Genomic DNA, 24334 nt, shown 5'->3' on the forward strand with positions numbered 1-24334 from the left:
CAACATGACCTAACTAAGTGCAGTGAGATGTCAGAAAAAGTAGTTCAAGTATCACAGTTATGTTGCTGTGCTTGGTTGTGCACAGCAGAGTTTAGAGTCTATCAACAGTGGCCTAACAACCGGAAAACATCCAGTCAGTGGTAGGCCTAGATTGGAAGCAGCTTGTTGATGTGAGAGGTCAAAGGAGGGTAAAATGAATTCAATTAGCAGAAAATTACATCAATCACGTTCAGTAGAGTATTTATTATAATTTCTTGTTTATTTATTATAAGTACACTGACACTAAGCAGAGACATTCAAGATATAGCATACTTAATTTACATAAATGTAGAATACAGATATAGTAGAAATAACACATTTAATTAGGCACAAACAGAGAACACAGATAAAGTAGCTTTCGGCTACTGTATGTTTTACTTGTATGGGGTTCAAGTACATAAGCAAGCGAGATCATGGATGGGGTAGGCAAAAGGGTGACAAGGGAGTGAGAGAGAGAGAGAGGTCTATCAAGGGGGGGAGGTGGGGGAAGAGTTTGGGTAGATGAATGGAGATGGAGATGGTGACGGGTGACATTGCAAAGTATGAGAAGCTCAAAGATTATAGTTTTAGTGGTGCTAATGTGTGCCGATTTTAAACAACTTGCTTACGTACTTGAAGATCAACCCACACAAATAAAACCAACACTATCCAGTGCTCAGTCAGTTGATAAAGGCTACATACAGTAGCCAAAAGCTACTTTATCTGTGTTCTATGTTTGTGCTTAATTAATTGTGTTTTTTCTGCTATATCTGTATTCTGAATTTGTGCTAAATTAAGTATGTTATATGTTATATCTTCAATGTCTTTGCCTAGTGTCAGTGTACTTTTTTTAGTTTAACTCTGTGTACTCTCTCACTTAATTTTAAAGTTATTTTCACTTGGTCAATGCTTGCAAGAAATTATAATATGTATCCAATCTCTGACCTCATAGAGTTCTTCAATCATCAGAAGAGTATTTTTGGAACAAACTATGTTTGGACCTTGTCACTGATGTAGCATAACAGTAGACTGCATCACCAGATTCAGTTCTTGTCAAAAGAACCAAACAGCCAACAAGAGTGGGCATAGGAGCACTAAATACTAGTGGAAATAGGTTTTTTGGTCCAGTGAACTCAGTTACAGTTCTTCCATGCTCCAGGTGTCACATCATTTGTTGAACAGTGGTTTCTGAAGCATACAGATTACTGTGGGTTGCTTTGACTTTGTTAGATTAAGAAATAAGTTAGATTAAGTGATACTTCTGTTATCTTCACATGGTGGGTTGGGCAGCCAGGAGTGATAACCTTGACTGGCTAAATAAGTTAAAAAAAAATTATGAAAAATGAAATATTGTGGAATGGAGCAAGAAGAAAAGAAATTTAATCATTATATTTTTGTGCCCTTTGGCAGTGGTCTTAAATTTCTTTTGTTATTACTACAATCATAATGTGAGTTATTGTGTTAGGCATTATTATTAGCATTAGCCATATAATGCAAGAAAGAAAGCCACAGTCCTATCTGAATTACCCAAAAAGAAAATAAATAACCTATGTCTTCCTCGCACAAGTAACTCTCCATATGACCATGAATTTCCCAAATTTTGACATCAAAATTTGCAAATGATGTGGAACTGTGAAAGTTAATACTTTCTATCCCTTAGTCAATGTTCGTTTAAAAATCACAAACAGCATTTGGTCCCAGAACTGATCTTTGAGGGACCATGCTCCTAATTTTACAGATGACTGTTTATTATAAAAACTTTTGAGCATAAAGGTGAATAAGGTTCCCAGAGCTGATGGCATATATCCAGTAATTTTGAGGGAGGCCACCATGGAGTGAACTGAAATGTTGAAGTTAATTATCAGGGCATTTTGGAGGCCCCAGATGCCAAGTGATATTCTTGTGATTCATAGTGCTCTTGATAAGCGATTGAAGTTATTTTTAAGTTCCTACATTTCTATCAACAGTCTTACTTTAAAAACTGTTTTATGCTTAAAAGTCACAAGTTAGAACACAGAAAGGAAACACATCTTTTCACTATATTTTCCTGTATTTCTAGTTCTACTAATCAACTAACACTAACTGCTTGGCCTCCAAGTGGCAGTGCTCTTGTGCCCCGTTCCCCCCATGGTGTGGTGGTAACGGGAAAAGTTATTCTCCAGAGCTAAAAGGAGTAACCATGGATTTAAATGACTATCCACCTCTAGAGCCTTCAAGCTCAAGACTAGACAGGTCCACTGATAATGACTATAATCAACTGAAAAGGCTTCAGAGGGAAGCACAGTGACCTAACCTGGTGATACACTTTCTGGTAATACATTCTCTGTCAACTCAGCCTGTGGGCATGTCATCACCTTTTGTTATCCAAAGATATTTGGAATCCATCACTGAAACACCAAAAATAGTTAAAAGACTACAATCCAAAGACCTCCTAATTGAAACAGCCACACTCAAAACATTTGGTGGGCTGCCAGTATCTGTCACTCTACACAACACCTCAAATTCGCCAAAAGGTCTCATAACAGAGTGGGACCTACTTACAGTATCTGAAGAGGAATTACTTCAAACTGAGCAATCAAAAAGTAATTACTTAAACTGCTAGCTTTGGGGGGGGGGATACATGGACTAATAGATTAACAGTAGCCCCTGGCAGAGGTGAAAGTGATTCTTGCACTACTTCTATTCGAATGAGCAGCAGCCTGGAAAACAAGGTGCGAAGGATTTCAGAGACTCAGAACAAGTAAATACATGGGCTGTGTTAGGGTAGCTAAGAATAGGAACAGGTGCATGTATACTTGCATGTACACCAATGCTAGGAGTTTGGTAAATAAATTTGATGAATTTGAGGTGTTGGTCTAAATATCAAAGGCAGATATTGTTGGGATATCAGAGATGTGGTGTTATAGATGTGGTATCAGAGACGCGGTGTAAGGAATGCAGAAATGGAATTTGGGGAGTACAATGGTTATAAGCAGAACAGACAGGATAGGAGGAGAGGGTTATGCTATTAGTTAAGAAACATAAAATCCAAGGAAGTACAGCCAGTTGACAAGGGTGGACAGAGCAGTGTAGAGTCAATTTGGTGTGACATAAGCACTGGGAAAGCAAGATTGAGAGTAGGAGTGTGTTATAGGCCTAATGAATCTGATGAGTATAATAAACAACTGTACAGAGAAATAGAATGGGCCAGTAAATCAGATTGTCTTATAATGAGAGATGTTAATATCCCAGAATGACCACAATTTGGTGAATGAGAAGGGTCTGTTTTTTTTTTGGCTGATGCTGTATAAGCTTGCTTTCTTGCATCATGCGCCTATGCTAATGCATGCAGCTCTGCAGTATATATGCTGGAATCAGGAAGTATCTGCTGAGATACAGCAGTATCTGGAAAGACAACAGCAGATCCTACACATGATTCTGACTTCCAGAGGTCTATGTAAACTGGCAGGAAGTTGGAGTGTTTAGCTAGGTGTGTTGAATAGAGCTACAGGTAGACAGATGATGGAGTATCAGACTTTACCCAGTTCCTAAAGGGAAAGTTGCATGATGGAATACGAGTATGACAGGGTGGAAGGGTTTGCTTTGGTGTTTGGGCAACCTTGTCTACCATGATGTTAAACTCTTTGATTAGCCCTTGGACGTGAATACTAAAATTATGATTACATCCTGGTGTTGTACAAATTTTCCCAATGTGGCTCAAAAATAGATGTCCATGTAGGATAGTCTGGCAGGGATTTCAGTTTTAAGGCTTACTTTAGAGACAATTGCTTAAGTGAAAGCGACAGAGGTGGTTCATTTGCTACCACTTATAGGCTCTGGACAGGAGATGTTTGAAATACTCCAATAGCGATATGGATAGCCAGATGATGAGCAGGGTCCAGCCATCAAAGTACACTTGTCTCTGACTTTAGCTCGTACAAGATTCCCAACACATGTAGAGGGGAGGGAGAGAGAGAGAGAGAGAGAGAGAGAGAGAGAGAGAGAGAGAGAGAAAAAGAAAGAGAACAAAGAATATTCAGTCTTCTCATGCACTTTGTATGGAGTTGATGGATATGTTTCAGAAAGGTCAACTTTTTATCAAATATGAGTTCCAAGAATTTTGTGTCTGACACTACTGGAATAGCATTTTGTTCAAGACTTAATGCAGGTTCAGGATGAAGATTGTGCTTATGACAAAAGTACAGTAGACTCTCGATTTTCCAGGATAGATGGTAAAAAACAAATCACGGATAATCGATTTCCCGGTTAATCCAAAAATACAAAAGTCCCCGACATATAAGGATACATTCCAGGACTTCCTACTTCGTCGAGTTTTACGTAACTCGGAAATGACTAATAACATATTTCTACTATATTATTATTGACAAATCTGAATTTCGTGCGATACCTGTTAATGTTTGGCCATTTTGATACATCCTTATTATAATGATTCCTTAGAGATTTAACAGATGCACCGTTTTCAAACTTTTGAATAATTTCAAGGTTTTGTTTAACTGAAAATGCAACTCTTTTGTGTTTACCCATCATTTTCACGATTTTTACAAAAAAAAAAAAAAAATTTTACTATAAAAAAAATTTCGACATCCCTGAACATAAATAACAAAACAAAATTTGTCCTTTTGAGCTGCAACGGAACACAACAATCGACACGATGCACTAAAACAAACTAAACGTTTGGTCTCTCTTTTTTTTGAACGGCGGGTGTGAAGACAGCGGGGATTGCAAGATAATAGCTACACTAATCTCCCAATGACAGCTTAATGCAGCTTGTCGCTTATTTACGACTTGCAAAATATCTGTTTATACCTATTCTAGTTATTACTTGAATTTTTTGATTTCTGGTTGATTTTTTTTTTTTTTTTTTTAACTTGGAGTCTTGAAGCGTCCCGATTAATCGAGGGTCTGCTGTATATGCAAACGGTCTTCTGCGGCGAGGATATGAATCCATTGGCAAGTGCCCAGGAATTAACATCAATGGCTTGTTGCAGTTATCTTTCAATAACCCTCATGTTGTTTTTAGAAAATATGCTAAAGTCATCAGCATAGAGAATGCTCATTACAGTTGGAGGAAGTTGTTCTGTGATGGAATTTACTTTGATTGTGAAAAAAAGTATGACACTTAATACCGATCCTTGTGGAACTCCCTCCTCTTGGCAAAAGAGACGAGAGATACATCCTTATTATAATGATTCCTTAGAGATTTAACAGATGCACCGTTTTCAAACTTTTGAATAATTTCAAGGTTTTGTTTAACTGAAAATGCTTTTTCAGTTAAACAAAAATGTTTCCTCACATGAACTTGGAAAGACTGATCAGCTAAAATGTTTTTAAGAAAAACAAGAAGATGCCCTCTAGATTTAAGATTTAAGATGCCACATCTCCAAGCTGTGTCATATGCTTTCTTCATATCAAAGAATACAGACATAAGATTGTTCGTGATTTAGAAAAGTACCTAAGATGGATGTTTCTAGTCAAATAAGATGGTCCTGAGTGGACTGGTTTCTTCAGAAGCTGCACTAGATTCTGCAAAGTAGGTAAATTGATTCCAAATAACATATTAAACAAACATTAACCACTCTATAGAATTTACCATTCTCCACAGACAGTTATTCAGAGCGATAGGAAGATAATTAATAGGGATTTTCAGATACTTTCCTGGCTTCTCAAAGACAACAATGGTTGCTATGCACCAGGTATCTGGAAACTGAATGCGCTGGTCCCAAAGGAACTAGTTGTTGGAGGTGACTCTATTGTCAGCAAAACGGGGAACATATTGTGCAAAAAGGATAGCTGGAACAGGACCAGGGTATATCTGCCAGAGGCAAAGGTTGATGATGTTGTAGGGCAGATATCATCCTTTAAGGGCACAAAGGGTGATATTGTTGAACACGCTGGCACTAATGATATTAAGAGTAGAAGACCGGCAGAATTACTTAACAAGTACAAGACAATGTTGAAAAAAAAGCCGTGATTTAGGGTTGAATTTAAAAGTGTCTGCAATTCTGCCCAGACACAATAGGAGGGAATATATAATGAGAGCCTTGTCGATCAATTTGGCCCGGAGGAGATTGTGCAAGGCTAAAGGGGTAGAATATTTCTCAGCCTGGTCTGTGCTTGTTAACAGGAGAGACTACTTCTACCAGGATGGGATACACTTAAATAGAAAGGATGCAAGAATATTTGCTGATGCTATCAAGATTGAGTTATGTGGATCAGAAAACTGCTAGCTTGGAGGGATATATGGACTAATAGATTAACAGTAGCGGCTGGCAGAGGTAAAAGTGATTCTTGCACTACTTCTATTGAAATGCAATTGAGCAGCAGCCTAGAAAGCAAAGCAATGGGAACTTAGTATTAGTATTAGTATTAGTAACGGCCGTATGGTGCAAGAAAGCCTATGGCTTATGCTGCACCAGCCAAAAAAAAAAAAAAAAAAATCCGAACAAAACAATGATAAAAACAAAAATTAAATAAATAAATAAATAAATAATAATAATTAATAAATAAATAAAAATAAAAATATGAAATAAAAATAAATAAAAAGGAAATTAATCCTATCATCCTATGCGCTTCCCTTACCCGAAAGTACTATCCAGATGACCTTTGAATTTCTCCAAACTGTCGGCCTCTACCACCCATGAAGGCAACTTATTCCAGTAATTTATAACTCGCTGGCTAAAATAAAACTTCCTGCAGTCCAATCTAAACATTTCCCCCCGTAACTTGAATTTATCTCCCCTAGTTCTAGCATCATTTATAATCTTGAAAATTTTATCCTCATTCATTTTACTGATGCCTCTCAGAGCCTTAAACACCTCAATCAAATCTCCTCTAAGGTGTCTAGTTTCCAAACTCTGCAACCCACATATTCGAAGTCTTTCTTCATAAGGACGCCCTTTTGCCGATCTCACCAGGCGAGTTACCCTTCTTTGCACCCTTTCAAGAAGCTCGATGTCTTTCTTTAGGTGCGGTCTCCATACTTGAACACAGTATTCCAAGTGTGGTCTAACATAAGCCTTATATAATGGGATTATCACGTCCCTATCTCTGCTTGCAAAAGTTCGATAGATCATCGATATGACACCATGGGCCTTCCTTGCAACGTGTTTACAATGCTCAGAGAATTTCATGTCGGACCGTATCGTAACACCCAAGTCCCTTTCCTCCAGTACTGGGTTTAGTTGAACTCCACCAAGTGAATAAGTTATTTTGGGATTACTGTTTCCCAGATGTAATACCTTACACTTTGTTGGATTAAAGCACAGCTGCCATTTTTCTGACCATTCTTGAAGTCTATCTAGGTCTCTCTGAAGAAGCTCAGCTTGACAGTGATCATTAACTACTCTACCAATTTTAACATCATCTGCAAATTTAGACATCACGCCCTCTATCCCTTCATCAATGTCGTTTATGAAAATTAAAAACAACAGTGGTCCTAATACTGATCCTTGGGGAACCCCACTTCTTACATCAACCCAATCTGAGGAATAGCCATTTATCACAACCCTCTGCCTCCTGCCCTGAAGCCATCCTTCTATCCATCTAAGGATTTTCCCAGTGATTCCAACCTGTTCCAGCTTATAAAGCAACCGCTCATGTGGGACTGAGTCAAAAGCTTTGCTGAAATCTAAATAAACAATGTCGAAATTATTCCCTAAATCCAGCTCGTGAGTGACCCTTTCGAAATAGCGAACCAGATTTGTTAAACATGATTTTCCCTTTACGAAACCATGCTGAGTATCCTTGAGAATTTCAATTCGATCCAAATGATCCTGAATTCCACCCTTGATCATTGCCTCCATGATTTTCCCTACTACTGAAGTCAGACTGACAGGTCGATAATTTCCAACTTCACTTTTAGAGCCACCCTTATGTATGGGAGATACATTTGCACTTTTCCAATCCAAGGGAATCTCCCCAGAGTCTAATGATGCTCGCATAATTAGCCTCAATGGTTCAATGCACTCGCTTGCCGCCTCTCTTAAGATTATAGGGTATATTCCATCAACTCCAGGAGCTTTACTGGTCTGTAGGCTCGAAAGTTTTTTCATTAAATAATCTTGCGAAATTTCAATATCATTAATTACATTTTTTTTTAACTTCGCTCCCACAATTTCCCTTTGCCACAAAAGGCTTTTCATTTGTAAATATCGATGCAAAATAACTGTTGAGTTCATCTGCAACGGCAGCTGGTGTATTTATTACTATCCCCTTTCCCTTACGTAAAGGTCCGATCTGGTTTGTCCTGCTCTTCTTGGCATTTATATATGTGAAGAATTCTTTATCCCCCCTCTTTGCTCTGTTTGCAAGTGATATCTCATGAACTGCCTTTGCCTGTCGAACCTTTTCTGTGGCTCTGTTACACATCACCTTGTAGCTGTTATAGGCTTCAGTACTTTTTATTGTTCTGTAACCTTTCCATGCCACCTTTTTCTGCTCAAGTAATGCGGCAACTTCACTAGTCATCCAACTTGGAACCCTCCTCGTGGAGTATTTTTTTAATGGTATATACGCATTCAAGGCATCTGTGATTAATGTTTTAAAAGCGTACCACAGTTCAATTGTATTCATTCTCTGCGCGATATCTACCCAGTTAATAGAGGCCATGTAGTACCTTAAGGCATCGTAATTTCCTTTTCTGAAATTAAAACCCATTCCTTTGCCTTTTACCTCTGCTACCTCTCTCGTCATCATCCACCGTAGAACTCCGTGATCACTTCCTGCTACTGGTTCCTCTACTGTCAGCCCTGTTATGTCATCTGATTCATGTGTGATGATGAGGTCTAGGATATTCTTTTCTCTAGTACTTTCCCTGACATGTTGATACAAATAACAGTCATCTAGTTGATTTAAAAATTTTGTTCCCCATGTCGAGTTTCCTTCCCATTTACTCCAATCAATTAGAGGCAAATTGAAATCACCCATGATAAGACATTGACGCTTACTTGCCCATTCCATTTGCATGTAGAGGCTTTTGTCATAATCTTCACAATCACCTGGTCTGTAGATTACTCCTACTCGCATTATACCTTTGTTTCCAACTATCTCACACCATACAGACTCTGTACTAGCATGTGAAACGTCTGAATCCGGGAAAGCTATGTCGCACTCAGGCTGCTTCTGATAAGAAGCATTACCCCACCTCCCCTTCTATCCAACCTATCCTTCCTAAATACATTATACAAGCCGTACTGAAACTCATCATCCCCAATTTCCGGGTGGCACCACGTCTCTGTAAGCCCTATTATGGCTGCGTTACTTGTTTTAACCAGCAGTTCGAATTCGCTCATTTTATTGACGACACTTCTAAAGTTACTGTATAAACAATTAAGATTTACTGTTCTTGTATATTTAACAACCCTAACACAACCCTTGAAGTTTTTTAGGCTCTGTTCCCTGATATTAGCTACCCGCGCACCTTAAAGGACTGCTGGGAGTCATTGTTATTGTTTATTTTTTTTGGTTTTTAGGAGCATTAGCAACTAATGCCATATTGCTCCGGAAATATGTGGTGGTCATTCCCTGACCTTTCCGCATCCTCCGTATTTGGTGGTGACGTGCTCGAACCCCGGTCTAATTAAGAAGAGTGTGCTACGCACTGCTGCTCCATCCCACCTGGCTATGGAGGCGCCCACTGGGAGTCCTGTAAGTTCCCATAGTCATAGTGGAACGAGTAAATACATGGGCTGTGTTAGGGTAACTAAGAGTAGAAACAGGTGCATGTATACTTGCATGTACAACAATGCTAGGAGTATAATTAATAAATTCGATGAGCTTGAAGTGCTAGTCAAGACATCAAAGGCAGATATTGTTGGGATATCAGAGACATGGTGTCACACAGACATAAGCAGTGCAGAACTGGAATTTGGGGAGTGCAATGTGTACAGAAAGGATAGACAGGACAGGAAGAGAGGAGGGGTTATGTTGTTAGTTAAGAAACACATAAAATCTAAGGAAGTGCATCCAGTTGATGTTGGTGGACAATGCAATGTTCAGTCTGTTTGTGTGACATAAGCACTGGGAAAGGAAAAATGAGAGTAGGTGTGTGCTATAGGCCTAATGAATCTGATGAGTATAATGAGCAATTGTGCAGAGAAATAGTGGGCCAGTAAATTAAAGTCTCTTCTAATGCGGGATTTTAATTTGCTGGATATTGACTGGAATTTGTGGGTTGGTCACTCACATACACTAGCAAGGCTTTTGTAGAGTGACTGGATGATTGTTTTCTACAGCAGCATATTCGGGAGGCAACTAGAGGGAGTAATACTCTTGATCTGATTATCAGTAACGATTCTTCATGCACAAGAATCTGCAGATAAAAGAACCATTAGATGGCAGTGATTACAGTGTGCTGAAGTGGGATTTACTCAAAGAGGTAACTACCATCAAGGGTAAAGGGAAGGGTTTTTGCTTTCGTAAAGGTGACTATGGTGGTCTGAGACAGTATTTAAATTCTATACGGTGGAACCAACTAATGATGTTAACAACAGCAAATTCAAAATAGGAAGCATTCAAAGAACTTACCTTGGAAGCTAATAGGCTTTCCATACCAACTAAGAAATATTGTTCAAGGTCTAGGCCTAAATGGGTGTCATATGAACTAATGAGACATGTCGCAGAGAAGAAAAATGCATGGGACACATATAAATTAATGGGTGACATGGAAGCCTATGATAGATATAAGCTGGTCTGTAACCAAGTCACAAACGAGATTAGGCAGGCAAAGGCAGATTATGAGAAATCCTTGGCAAAGGATGCAAAGAAAACAGAAAAGAGTTCTTTACCTATGTAAACTCTAAAAGGAAATGGATGAATCAGATTGGTCCACTGGATATTGATGGTTCAACAGTTGAGGAGCCTGCTCAGGTGGCTAACAAACTAAATGAGTATTTTGCATCGACATTCACACATGAAGAGTTATTCAGGAAGGGGAATGCCAGAGGTGAAGTAAACTCTGGCAGTGAGCCAGATGATTTTGTAATAACTGAGAGGAAAGTGGAGTAGAAATTGTTGAGGATAAACATAAAAAAGGCACCTAGGGTGGATGGGAACTATCCAGTTATATTAAAGGAGGCAGCAAAGGAAGTAAGCAAACCCTTAGCCATAATTATGATAGCTTCCATAGACTCAGGGGAGGTACCCATATACTGGAGATGTGCAAATGTGACCCCAATCCACATAGGAGGATCAAAGGGAGACAGGTAATTAGAGACCTGTTAGTTTCACTTCTGTTCCATTAATTTCAGTTCCAGGGAAATTAATGGAGGCACTGGTTAAAGAAGAATTGCAGGATCATTAGCATTAGCATTAGCATTAGTAGAGGCATTTGATGCAAGAAAGCAAGCTTATGCAGCATCAGCCAAAAAAAAAAAAAAAAAAAAAAAAAAAAAAAGTAACATAAATAAATAAAAATAACCACTTCCACTTCACCCCTCTGTTCGTTCGAAATACCTGTCCAGCTGAGCCTTAAACTTATTTAGGCTATCAACTTCCACGACAAGGGATGGAAGTCTGTTCCACCCACCAACCACCCGCTGGCTAAAGGCAAATTTCCGCACATCTATCCTACATCTGTCTTTTCTTAATTTGAATTTATGCCCTCTCAGGTGATTTTTCTGAGCTAGAGGAAGAATCCCATCAGCATTGAGCATGCTCAAACCATTCAAGGCTTTGTACACCTCTATCAGATCACCCCGCTGGTGCCTAGTTTCCAGACACTGTAATTTGCAAAACTTAAGCCTTTCTTCGTAAGAGAACCCCTTTGTCCCATTCACCAATCTAGTTGCCCTTCTCTGTACTCGTTCCAGCAGCTCTACATCCTTCCTGAAATGAGGCCTCCAGGCCTGTATACAGTACTCTAGGTGTGGCCTGACCATTGCCTTATACAAGGGAATAATCACCTCCTTATCCCTGCTAGAAAAATTCCTATATATCATTGACAATACACCATGAGCTACTCTTGCAGCTCGTCTGCACTGCTCAGAGAACTTCATATCTGCCTGCACCACCACCCCCAGGTCCCTTTCATTCTCTACCACTGTCAGTGTAGTACCACAGAGTTGATACGTTGCTCTGGGGTTGCTGTTTCCCATATGTAGTACTTTACATTTGTCAATGTTAAACTTCATTTGCCACCTCGAAGCCCATCTGCTCAACCTTTCCAAATCCTGTTGCAGCAGCATAGTGTCAGTAGTGTCCTTGACAACCCTGCCAACCTTCGTATCGTCTGCAAACTTGGACATTAAGCCTGATATACCATCATCAATATCATTTATAAATACAGAAAACAATAAAGGCCCCAATACTGAACCCTGAGGGACTCCACTAATAACATTAGTCCACGATGAGCAGTGTCCATTGATTACCACTCTCTGTCTTCTCCCCCTCAACCACCCCTTTATCCATAGCAGCAACTTGCCTCCAATGCCACACTGCTCCAATTTGTGCAGCAGTCTTCCATGTGCAACAGTATCAAAAGCCTTTCTAAGATCCAAGTATATAATATGTCATCTAGACAAGACTTCAGTTATAGCTCCGACACAGCATGGTTTTGTTAAGGGAAAGTCTTGCCTGACCAATTTGATTGGATACTATGATGTAGTCACAAAAGAATTGGATGCAGGGAATAACTTTGATATTATATATTTGGATCTTAGAAAGGCTTTTAATACTGTTGCTCAATGGACACTGCCCATTGTGGAGTCCCTAAGTGTTGGGTTTGGTCCATTGCTGTTTCCTATATTTATAAATGATATCTCAAGCTTATGTTGTTGTTGTTATTTGGATTTTTAGGAGCATTAGCAATTAAGGCCATATTGCTCAGGGATATGCGGTGGTCATTCTCTGACCTTTCCGCATCCTCCGTATTTGGTGGCGACGGGCTCGAACCCCGGTCTAATCAAGAAGCGTGTGCTGCACACTGCTGCTCCTTCCCACCTGCTATGGAGGCGCCTATATCAAGCTTAATGTCCACGTTTGCAGACAATACAAAGGTTGGCAGGGTTTTAAGGACACTACTGATGCTATGCTGTGGACAGGATCTGGAAAGGCTGAAAAGATGGGCTGAGGGGTGGCAAATGAAGTTTACCATTCACAAATGTAAAGTACTACATATGGAAAACAGTAGGCCTGATCAATCCTCCACTGCGGTAACCTAAATGGAAGACAGTCTCCCTCCATGTAACCAGGTTATCACAGGGAAGTGATCACTTCCATATGAGTGAAGTAGAGAATGGAAGCACACAGAAAGATCAATGATAGAAAATGTACAGAGAGGCATGTGGAAAAAGGTGTTAGTTCCCACATTTAGAAGGGAAAGATCATTGTCAATGAGCATATGCTCTGTGTCCCCTTCCATTAATGTTGTCACTACTCCATAGGGTGTTCATCATCATCATCATCAGCCATTTTCAATCCACTGCAGGATGAAGGCCTCTCCAGCAACTTTCCAGTTCCTTCTGTTTTGAGCACTGGCAATCCATTTACTACCCACAAACTCGTGAATTTAATCTATCCATCTCCACCTTTGTCTTCCAGGTTTTCTTCTAGCTCCTCTTGGGTACCATTCTCTTATTTTCTTAGTCCATCTGTCATCATGTCTTCGAGCTACGTGTCCTGCCCAAGGCAATTTTAGTTCTTTAGTTTTGATAAAATGTCCTTTACTTGAGTTTGCTGCATAATCCATGTTTTTCTCTTCTTATCTAACAGTCTGATTCCCAATATAACTCGTTCCATTCTTCGCTGTGTAGTTCTCAGCTTCTCTTCCATTCTTTTGGTGAGTGCCCAAGTTTCACTTCCATAAGTCATGGTGGGAAGTATACATTGATTCATTATTTTATGTTTCAGACAAACTGGGATATTGCTCTTCAGTATGTGACTATATTTCCTGAATGCTATCCATCCAAAATTTATTCTTCTCTTGACTTCCAACCATTTATCATTATTACAGCTAATAACTTGTCCCAGATAAGTATATGACTCCACCTTTTCAATTACTGCTCCTTCAATCATTATTTTTCTTTCTGTGGCATACTTGTTCATCATTACTTTTGTTTTAGCCATATTCATCTTTAGTCCAAAATTCTTACTAACTGTGCATAACTGATTAAGAGTTTCCTCTAATTCTTTGGGATTGTGGCTTATGACCACAATGTCATCTGTAAATGGTTTAGATACTCTCCGTTCACATTGACTCCTTTCTGTGACAAGTCTAACCTTCTGAAAGCTTCCTCAAGGGCAGCAGTAAACAGCTTCGGAGATAATGTGTCTCCTTGTCGAACTCCTTTCTCAATTTTAAATTTTATACTGTCTTTGTCTAGTCTAATAAAGGAGGTAGTACTCTCATATATTTTCTTCAAAATCATAATCTGTGGGGTATCTATGCCTTGTCTTTCCAGCGCCCGAAACATTGCCTTATGGAGTCAAATGTCTTTTCATAAACCACAAATGCCAGGCATAATGGTGTTTTATATTCATTTTCTTTCTCCATTAGCTGTGATATTACGTGATGGTGATCCATAGTTGAGAATCCTGTCCTAAAGCCAGCTTGCTCTTTCGGTTGATTCTCATCAAGTATTTTTTCTAATCTGCTAGTAATGACCCTTGTGAACAACTTGTAAATGTGGGATAACAAGCTAATTGGTCAATAATTTCCAATTTCTGATTTGTCTCCTTTCTTATGCAGCAAAACTATGATTGCATTATTCCACTGCTTAGGCATCAAAACCTTTTCTAATGCACTTTGTGAAGCGCCTTGCCAGTTTTTGTGTTATGTCTCTTCCTCCCAATTTTAACAACTCTACAGTAACTTCATGTTCCCCCGGGGCTTTCTGATTCTTCATTTTCTTCAATGCATGTTCTACCTCATCAGGAAGAATATCTGGTATGTCGTATGTGTTGCTACTTTGCAATCCATCTTCCCCACTGCTGGCATCATTCCCTCGCTCCTTGTATAATTCTCTATAGTAGTAAATATGCTATTTGAATTATGCCTTCTCGCTGTTTATAAGTACACCATCGCTATTCTTCAGTTTAAGTATCACTTCTCTTTCTATATTACTGCTCATGGCTGCTGATTTAAATCTTTTGTTTTCCCTTAATGCTTGTTCTACTTTTCTTGTGTTAAATCTTCTTATGTCCTCTCTGAGTCTCTTTCTAATGGCTTTGCATAACTCAGTATACTCAAATTTTCTCCCTGTCAGTGTTTTTCTTGCTCTTCATTTGTCGTCTTCGGTTCATCATGACAAGTGTTTCTTGACTAATTTTTTCTTCTTTGGATTTCTTTTTCCCTATAGGTTTCTTGGGCTTTATCACTTTCAGAAAGTTGTAATATTCCTCTTCGATATCTTGATCCTGAGCAGTCTGCAGAAGCTCAAACTTGTTCTTAAGTTCCAGTACATACTGCTTTTTCTCCTCTTCTGTTATCTCAAAGACTTTTGTATTATTTACTCGAGTCAGTTTTTTCCTTTCCTTTCCTTTCCTACATCTATATCAAGTGTAGATCTTACCATTCTGTGATCACTTCCAACATTTACCTTATTCAATATGGTAACATCACTCACAATATATCTTCTGTTAGTGAGGGTGAAGTCGATTTCATTAGTTGTCAATCCATTTGGACTCTTCCATGTCCACTTTCTGTTCACCCTTTTCTTGAATAAAGTGTTCATTACTGACAGTCCTTGAGATTCTGCAAATTCCACAAGTCATTCACCTTTTTCATTTCTTTCACTAATTCCAAAATTTCTTATAGTTCCCCTTTCTGTGCTATTTTGTCTTTTTCCAGCCTTAGCATTGAAGTACCCCACGATAATAGTGTAGTGGGTTTTCTGCTCATCTAGAAGACTCAATTTCGGTGTACATTTCTTGAACCTCTTCATCATCATGGCTCAACGTTGGTGCATAAATCATTATAACCTTTAGCTTGTACCTCTTAGAAATCTTGAGTATTAGTCTTGACACCCTTTGTAATGTACTTTTGAATTCCAAAATGTTGTTTTTAAAATCTTTATGAACCAGAAACCCAACTCCACCTTCACTCCTTTCACTGTTTCCATTGGTGTACAGCAGATTTCCTCTTGATAAACTTATAAGTGATTCATTGCTTCTTCTTGTTTCAGCCAAACCGATGATATTCCAATTCACATTTTCTACTTCCTTTTCCAGCTCTAATATCCTGTCATCACCGATGAGCGATCTTACGTTATAACAGGCCAAGTTCAGTTTCCGTGAATGACAGCCTGGTCATACCCAGAGATTCTTAGCACCCTCTGCTTCCACTCTGATCCTCTTGTTGCTGTAAGAGGGGTAGAGAAAGCTGCTGGGGACTGAGGGCCATTTGTTTTGTCGTGCTGTCATATGCTGGAGGGTTTGGTCTTTTCCTCTTCACGCTGACCAGGCATCTTGAAGGGAACCACTCTACACGTTCGTTGCCACCTAAGTGGCGTAACAGGGCTTACCATCGAGAAGGTGTGCATGAAAAATTTTAGGGAGACTGGCCAACCGGACTTCTCCTAAATCTTCTGTAATAGAGAGATATTGGATCCATCAGTGTTTTAGGCTGAGTGTCTGATAACACACAGGATACCTGTTCCCCTCTAAGCCCCTCTAGGCCCTTTGTCTGGAAGACAAAGGGCCTAGAGGGGCTTAGAGGGGAATGCGATAGCATTTTGCCTTATGGCAAAATGCTATCGCTTCTAAGTTAGTTGAAAATGGCACATGTTGGAATGGGGTCTGTTTGCTCACAACGAAGGCAACTCCACCATGGGCAGGTCCATCCATAGTTCTGTCTTTATGTATGATAGTAGTATTATGAATTGATTTGTTTTCTTTAGCTTTTAAATGTCTCCTGCAAGCAAAAGGAAACTGGCTCGTGCTTATGCAGGAGGGCCTTGATGTTGTCAGTAATTTGCTGGAATCCACAACAATTCCACTGTAGGGATTTAGCCATTATGTGGGCTTTTTGGGACCATCAGGTGGCCTCCGAAGTGCAAAGGGCTTATTTTTCTCAGTTTTGGATTTATCTCTTTTGGGGAAGTAGGATATGATATGCTCAGCTTTACCTTAAGTCTTTGTATTTCTTTTTCTTCCTTTCACCTCTGGCACATGTTCATGAGCATGCAGGGTGTTCTCCTTGGCAGTTAATGCAGCTGGATTTTGTGGCTGAACATGATGTAGTGTTGTGGTCCTTTAAAGCACATCGAACACATGCAGCAACTCCATGACAGACCATTTGCGAGTGTCCATATTTCTGGCACTTAAAGCACCTTAATGGATTTGGGATATACAGATGCACTGAACAGTTGATATAGCCAGCCTTGATCTCATTAGGAAATCAAGGCTGGTTTCCCATCCCCATGCATGAAGAGTTGCTGGAATGAGTAAAGAGGAGGACAATGAACTTTGTCAGTGGAACAAAGGTTTCTCTTACCAAGAAAGGCTTAAGTTCTGCAGATTACAGTGTCTGAAGACTAGACACATGTGAGGAGATCTGATGGAGGCATATAAGGCCTTGAATGGTTTGCGCATGCTCAATGCTGATGGGATTCTTCCTCTTGCTCAGATTACACCCCCCCGGGGGGGGGCATAACTTTAAATTGAGGAAAGACAGTTGTAGAATAGATGTGTGGGAATTTGCCGTTAGCCAGCACGTAGTTGATTATTGGAACCAACTTGCATCTGTCATTGTTGAATGTTGAAGTTGGTGCTTAAATAAATGCAAAGATGAACTGGACAAACTTTAAAAGCAAATGGATATGTTAAATGGAATTCTTTTTTTTTTTTTTTTGGCTGATGCTATATAGCTTCCTTTCTTGCATCATATGCCTCTGCTAATTAGCATTAGCATTAGTAGAGGCATACAATGCAAGAAAGCAAGCTTATGCAGCATCAGCCAAAAAAAAAAAAAAAAATCCATTTCACACAACCATTTGTTTTTAAAGTTGTCCCGTTCATCTTTGAAAAAAACCCTCCCATTTCATCCCTCCATTCATTCCAAATGCCTGTCCACTTAGCGTTAAATTTATTTAGGCTGTTAGCTTCCACAATAAAAGATGAAAGCCTGCTCCAACAATCAACTACCCACTGGCTAAAGGCGAATTTCTGCACATCTTTCCACAATTTGAAACTGTGCCCCCCTCAGGTTCTTAGTCTGAGCAAGACGAAGAATCCCATCAGCATTAAGCTTGCTCAACCCATTCAAGGCCTTATACACCTCTATCAGATCACCTCGCAGGTGCCTATTCTCTGGGCACTGTACCTTTGCAGAACTTAAGCCTTTCTTGGTAAGAGCACCCCTTTGTTCCCCTGAACTATCTTAATGCCTTTCTTTGTACTCATTCTAGCAACTCTACATCCTTCCTAAAATGAGGCCTCCAGACCTGTACACAGTACTCTAGGAGTGGCCTGACCATTGCCTTGGATAACGGGATAATCAACTCCCTGTCCTTGCTAGCAAAATTCCTATATATCATTGACAAGACTCCATGACCTGCCCTGGCAGCCCGTCTGCACTGCTCAGCAAACTTCATATTTGGCAGCACAAGTACTCCCCCCCCAGGTATTTTTCACTTTCCACTTCCCTGAGTGTAGTACCACCCAGTTGGTACATTTCTCTTCGGTTATTGCTACCCATATGCAGTACTTTGCATTTGTTAATGTTAAACTCCAGTTGCCACTTCTCAGCCCATTTTACCAACTTATCTAGATCCAGTTGGAATAGCATACTATCATTAATAACCCTGCTAAACTTTGTATCATCTGCAAACTTGGACATTAAACTTGATATACCTACATCAATATCATTGATAAATATACAAAACAACAATGGGCCCAACACCGAACCCTGCAGAACTCCACTAATAACATTTGTCCATTGATTACCACTCTCTGTTGTCTCCCACTCAACCATCCCTTTACTAACTATAGCAGTTTACCCTTGATGCCATACTTCTCCAATTTGTACAGCAGCCTTCCATGTGCGACAGTATCAAAAGCCTTTCCTGAAATCAAAGTATATGATATCAGAATTATTTTTGGCATTCAGTTCCTTTGTGACCACATCATTGTAAGCAATCAAATTGGTCAGACAAGACCTTTTCTCTTCGGTTATTGCTATCCATATGCAGTACTTTGCATATGAAAAACCCGGGCTGTGTCTTAACTATTACTGCAGTCTTGTCTAGATGACAAGATGGTGCGACTGTTGATGATCCTGCTCAGGTAGCTAACAAACTAAATGAATATTTTGCATTGACATTCACACATCAGGAGTTATTCAGCGAGGGGGATGCCAGCGGTGTATTGAACTCTGGCAGTAAGCTAGAGAATCTTGTAATAACTGAAAGTAAAGTGGAGGAGAAATTGTTGAAGATAAACACAAGAAAGGGACCTGGGGTCGATGGGATCTATCCAGTTATATTAAAGGAGGCAGCAAAGCAAGTAAGCAAACCCTTAGCCATAATTATGAGAGCTTCCTTGGACTCAGGGGAGGTACCCACAGACTGGAGATGTGCAAATGTGATCCCAATTCACAAAGGAGGATCAAAGGCTGACACAAGTAATTATAGACCTGTGAGTTTATCTTCTGTTCCAGGAAAATTAATGGAAGCACTGGTTAAAGAAACACTGCAGGATCATCTAGACAAGACTTCAGTTATAGCTCGGACACAGCATGGTTTTATTAAGGGGAAGTCCGGCCTGACCAATTTGATTGGATACTATGATGCAGTCACAAAAGAACTGGATGCAGGGAATAACTTTGATATTATATACTTGGATCTTAGAAAGGCTTTTGATACTGTTGCACATGGAAGACTGCTGCACAAATTGGACCAGTGCGCCGTTGGAGGCAAATTGCTATTATGGATGAAGGGGTGGTTGAGGGGGAGAAGACAGAGACTGGTAATCAATGGACACTGCTCATCGTGGACTAATTTTATTAGTGGAGTCCCTCATGGTCCCTTGGGCCCATTATTGTTTTCTGTATTTATAAATGATATTGATGATGGTATTTCAAGCTTAATGTCCAAGTTTGCAGATGATACAAAGGTTGGCAGGGTTGTTAAGGACACTACTGACACTATGCTGCTGCAACAGGATCTGGACAGGTTTAGCGGAATGCCTGAGAGGTGGCAAATGAAGTTTAACATTGACAAATGTAAAGTACTACATATGGGAAACAGCAACCCCAGAGCATCGTATCAACTCTGTGGTACTACATTGACTGTGGTAGAGAATGAAAAGGACCTGGGGGTAATTGTGCAGGCAGATATGAAGTTCTCTGAGCAGTGCAGACAGGCTGCAAGAGTAGCTCATGGTGTCTTGTCATATGATATATAGGAATTTTTTTAGCAGGGATAAGGAGGTGATTATTCCATTGTATAAGGCAATGGTCAAGCCACAACTTGAGTACTGTATACAGGCCTGGAGGCCTCATTTCAAGAAGGATGTAGAGATGCTGTAACGAGTACAGAGAAGGGCAACAAGATTAGTGAATGGAACAAAGGGGTGCTCTTACAAAGAAAAGCTTCAGTTTTGCAAATTACAGTGTCTTTATACTAGGTACCAGTGAGGTGATCTGATAGAGGTGTATAAAGCCTTGAATGGTTTGAGCATGCTCAATGCTGATGGGATTCTTCCTCTTGCTCCCCTCAACGTGGGCACCTGTACGTGGTGAGGGGACCTCCCAGTGACGCTGCTGGGTTTCCAGATTAGCATCACTGGGATCTAACGCCCATACCTTGGTTTCAGGGTTACATCTTTGAAATCCGGCGTGTGCAGCCGTGCGCCGCGACCCGTGGAAGCGGAAAGGGGGATCCTGGTGGTTGAGGGGCCCAGCTTCAATACACCACTTTGGCCCCTGCTTCGACAAGACGGGTGGTCCCGGACCGGCCCGACTGGGATCAATCGGCGGGTGGTTTTATACTGCTAGGGTCAACTGCGTTCCAATAAGTCTCCCTCCCTTTGGTCCTGGGACGGGATAAAGACTTATTGGTAACGTGGGTATGGTGTTCTAAGCGAACTCGGCGTCCCATTCGTGTACGCAGTACCTGCTAGTTCACGAGTGGGCGTCCCCTCGTAGGGCTCCGTGGTGGGTGAGGTACTTAGGCATCAGACATTTTCTCTTTACTCATATGAGTAATTTAAATCCCCTTTCTTCTGGGGCCCCAACAAGGCCCCTACCTAATCGAGAAGATGAAAAAGAAAACACCTCTGCAAAAAGAGCCAGAACTGAGGATACACCAACACCATCAGTGACACCGCTCTTCCTCATTCTCCATTCCATCGGAGAACAGTCAATTGGAAAGATGTCACCCTTCTTTATCCAGAAAGGATTAGAAGGGTTGGCAGGTTCACCAAAATCCGTTAAACGACTGCGTTCTGGCGATCTTTTAGTTGAAGCTTCCAGCACAAAACAAGCTGAAAAATTCTTAAACTCTACATCCATAGGGGGAATACCTATCACCGTAACCCCCCACAAAACTCTGAACTCTTCACGTGGTGTTATATCAGAGTGGGACCTTCTTCATGTTTCTGAAGAAGAGATCTGCTCTGAATTGAAAGACCAAGGAGTGACAGCTGTGAAAAGAATATCGATACGAAAGGATGGGAATCTCGTCCCTACCCGAGTTCTTATCCTCACGTTCAATACCCCAAGGCCTCCAAGTTCCATCAAGGCAGGCTATCTAAACTGCCCAGTGAGGATTTACATCCCAAACCCACTGAGGTGTTTTAGATGCCAAAAATACGGCCACTCACAAACATCTTGTCGTGGTAACCCTGCCTGTGCTCGATGTGGTGTTAAAGACCACGAGAGCAAGGAATGTTCAGCTTCAAAACCGATCTGTATTAATTGCCAAGGAGAGCACCCCGCCTATTCTCGAGCATGCCAGCGGTGGAAGGATGAAAAAGAAATACAAAAACTGAAAACAGAGCTGAATATCTCCTACCCAGAGGCCAGAAAACGTATCGAACCAATAAATAGCGGGAAACCTTCCTATGCTCAGAAGGTTTCTGCCAAGTGCACTATCGGTACTCAAACTGAGATGACTATACCACCGAAAGAGTCATTCACTCCGATTGCACGCTATTTATTAAATTCACAAAAGCCCACCAAAAAAACACAATCAGTTGCCACTCCTATATCCGTACCTCCTAGTGCTCCACCACTACCAAAACCAAGTGGTAAAAAAGAGCAAAAACGTTCTGAAGAGTCACCCGTAATACCAGAAACAATGGATGTAGAGAACAAGGAGGTACAGGATGAATCAGTCTTGGAACTCTTTGCGGAGGAAGAAATGGACACGGGACATCGTCCATTCTTCCCCAAAAAAGACAAAGCCAAGACTGATAAAAGTAAGTCCTCAGCACCTCGGAAGCCGCCTGATGGACCCACCAAGCCAAAATAATGGCTAAATTCCTACAATGGAATTGTCGTGGATTCCGGCGAAATACTGATGACATCAAGGCCCTCCTGCAAAAGCACGAGCCAGTTTGCTTTTGCTTGCAGGAGACTTATCTAAAGGCAAATGATGATCCCACCCTGCATAATATCACAATCTTTCGTAAGGATAGAATTGCAGATGGTCCTGCTCATGGAGGAGTGGCTATCCTTGTGGGTAATCAGACCCCAGTTCAGCCCTTGCTAATTACAACCAGCATAGAGGCTGTTGCAATTCGCCTTACAGTGGGATTTTTAATAACGGTCTGCTCTATTTATTTGCCACCTGGGACTGATATCTCCCAGGAAGACCTTGATGATCTTGTAACGCAGTTGCCTCCCCCTTTCTTACTTCTCGGGGATTTTAACGGACATAACACCCTGTGGGGTAGTGCTAACATCAACGGAAGGGGACGAGTCATAGAGCGTATGCTCAATGACAATGACCTTTCCCTTCTAAATACTGGAACAAACACCTTCTTCCATATGCCTACCCGTACTTTATCTGCCATTGATCTCTCTATCTGCTCCCCTTCTCTACTCCCTTCACTCACCTGGGAAGTGGAGGAGAATCCATACGGAAGTGATCACTTCCCTGTGATAACCTTGTTACACAGTGGGAGACCGTGTCTTCCTTTTAGGTTACCACGGTGGAAGTTTGATCAGGCTGACTGGAATGCCTTCCAACATCAGGCAAATTTTGAACTCAGTACAGTCAGTCAGGAGCCTATCAATGACGCAGTAACGTACATCACAGAAATCATTGTCCACGCAGCTGCTAATGCTGTCCCAAAAACATCAGCCCGGTTTCCACCATTTCCCAAACCTTGGTGGAATTCACAATGCACAGCAGCAAAAAAGGCTCAAAACAAAGCGTGGGGGATATTTCGCCGATATCCTACCACGAACAACCTTATAGCCTTTAAACGTGCACGAGCCAAAGCACGCTACATCCGTCGTCAGAGTCAAAAGGAATCGTGGATCCGTTTTACATCATCTATTAACCAGTCTACCAACTCTAAGGTAGTCTGGGATAAAATCCGGAAAATGAAGGGAAAATATACATTCCACCCTTCTTCAATCTTAGATTATAATGGATGCGCTGTTGCAGATCCAACTGCAATAGCCAATGCTCTTGGGGAAACATTTTCGAACATCTCCGCCACATCCTCGTACTCCCCAGAGTTCCTGGTCCTGACACATAAACTGGAAAGAGAAGCACTTAATTTTAGGTCCAAGGGGCTCTATCCCTACAACGGGGATTTTACTATTCAGGAACTGAAAAGAGCCCTCGCTCTTTCCAAAGCAAGTGCTGTTGGACCAGATGGCATCCATTATGACATGATTAAACATCTTTCACCAAAATCTATGGATTGTCTGCTCCTTCTGTATAACAGAATCTTTACTGAAGGGCAGTTTCCGGATTCCTGGCGAAAGGCAATCGTTCTTGCCTTCCCTAAGCCAGGAAAGGATCCAAAAGTCACCACCAACTATCGTCCTATTGCTCTGACTAGCTGTCTGTGCAAAATCCTGGAGAGAATGGTTAATTCTCGTTTAATATGGTACTTAGAATCAAATGACCTTCTCTCCAACATACAGTGCGGCTTCCGAAGGAACCGGTCCAATTTGGACCATCTTATTAGATTGGAAGCATCCATCCGGGATGCTTTCCTAAAACGTGAACACTTGGTGTCGGTGTTCTTTGACATGGAGAAAGCGTATGACACAACTTGGAGATTTGGCATCTTAAAAGATCTGCATAGCCTTGGCCTTAGGGGGCAACTCCCCATTTTTATTAAAAACTTTTTAGCCAATCGATCTTTCCAAGTTCGTGTGGGATCCTCACTCTCTCGTTCCTTCAGCCAAGAGGAGGGAGTA

General features: G+C 40.8%; 1 protein-coding gene across 1 annotated transcript in view; it reads left to right on the forward strand.

The window, feature by feature from the left end:
• Positions 1-24334, forward strand: part of LOC150088255 (intermembrane lipid transfer protein VPS13A-like) — a 3009916-nt gene that overhangs the window by 2272113 nt on the left and 713469 nt on the right. The gene's annotated exons all lie outside the window — the stretch shown is intronic.

Source organism: Mastigoproctus giganteus, chromosome 3 (assembly GCF_048544385.1).
Source record: "Mastigoproctus giganteus isolate SK-2022 chromosome 3, ASM4854438v1, whole genome shotgun sequence".
NCBI classification, from domain to species: Eukaryota; Metazoa; Arthropoda; class Arachnida; order Uropygi; family Thelyphonidae; genus Mastigoproctus; species Mastigoproctus giganteus.